This window comes from Hibiscus syriacus, unplaced genomic scaffold (genome assembly GCF_006381635.1).
Source record: "Hibiscus syriacus cultivar Baekdansim isolate YM2019G1 unplaced genomic scaffold, ASM638163v2 tig00111095_pilon, whole genome shotgun sequence".
Classification (NCBI taxonomy): Eukaryota; Viridiplantae; Streptophyta; class Magnoliopsida; order Malvales; family Malvaceae; genus Hibiscus; species Hibiscus syriacus.
The window spans coordinates 5,411,956-5,413,372 of record NW_024062980.1 but is presented as its reverse complement, the minus strand read 5'-3'; positions in this window follow the sequence as shown (position 1 = coordinate 5,413,372).

Sequence of the window (1,417 nt, the reverse complement as noted above, 5' to 3'; positions counted from 1 at the left end):
AGTTTTTCCTTCGTTTTAGTGGAAGGCTAATATCAATTCTCACTCTGGTTATGATGCTTCCTTTCTATCCTAGGTTTATCACCAGGACTATGCAAGTAGGTTGTCCTATTGAACCTAGATCTTGGGATCTTGATACATGCACCACACGCCCTAAAGCTAAGGATAATGAATTTACTATACCACTTGGCCCTATCACACGAGGCCAGACAAAACTTCTTAAAGACAAGCTTCAAATCGCAGTTCAAGCATTCATCCGTAAGGGTCTAATAGCAACAGATTTGCAACAATTTTTTGAAGGGGATCCAGTTGTTATCCGGTCAACATGTCTTCTGAAGATACAACCGTCTATCTCTTATCTTTCCAACGGTTCTTGAATCGCATCAATCCGATATCGAGAACTCAAGATATGACAATTTTACTGAAGACGGTGCATGCAGTAAATCCTATACGGGATTAATACGTTATTTTGTAAATATTACGAATTTTCAATATTTATATTGATTATTTGTAATATAATTTAATATAGGATGATTAATTATCTTTTAGGATCAGAATTATTATTTTATTAGGAATTAAGGTTGGGTTAAAAAAATATTTTTAGTTATTATTATTTTATTAGGAATTAGAGTTAAAATATGTTTAGTTTATTAATATTTTATTCTTTAGTTATTTAGGACCTTTAGAATTCAACCCCTATATAAATGAGGCTTCATTCAACTTTGTAAATCAGATTTCTTTGATTAATAATACAACGAGAGTTCGTTTTTGCAAGTGCTGATTGCCTTGTGCCTTCGAAGCTTCTTCTCCTGGAGTTCTTTCAAGTTCTTGTGAGGGAGATTAATCTTCACACTCCAATTTGCCTTTTCATCGCGACTAGGAGGGTTGGTTAGAGCCATTTATCGAGTTTGCCTTTTCATTGCGACTAGGAGGGTTCGATAGGACACTTATACATCTATTTTTCCACAAATCCATTTGCACCATCAATCATCTTTACCGTCCACCTTCGTAAGGGAGATCTTTTGATTTCTTTATTATCTTATCTTATTTTATTTTCAACTTCTTTATCTTTTGTTTATTTTGTTCTAATCTTATTGCCTTGAAGAAACCCTAAAGAATCCTAGTTACTACCGCCACATTTGTTCTTAATCGAGTCTAAAGCTTTCTAGGTTTGATTCTTCAACAAGAGCAACGTTCATTAACCCGCCACCGCTTCCTTATCAATTGGTATCAGATTTGGGCCGATTCTTGGAAAGAAGCAAGCTATCTTTTTTGTTCTTTCACACAACACCGTCAAGGTACCCCAACGGAGCTAGTTCAGAGAAGATTCATCGTTTCAGGTTATTTTTATTTAATTTTAATTTAGATTCAAATCCTTCTTGTTAGTTTGCTATTTTTTTTTTAAAAAAAACAAAAAAGG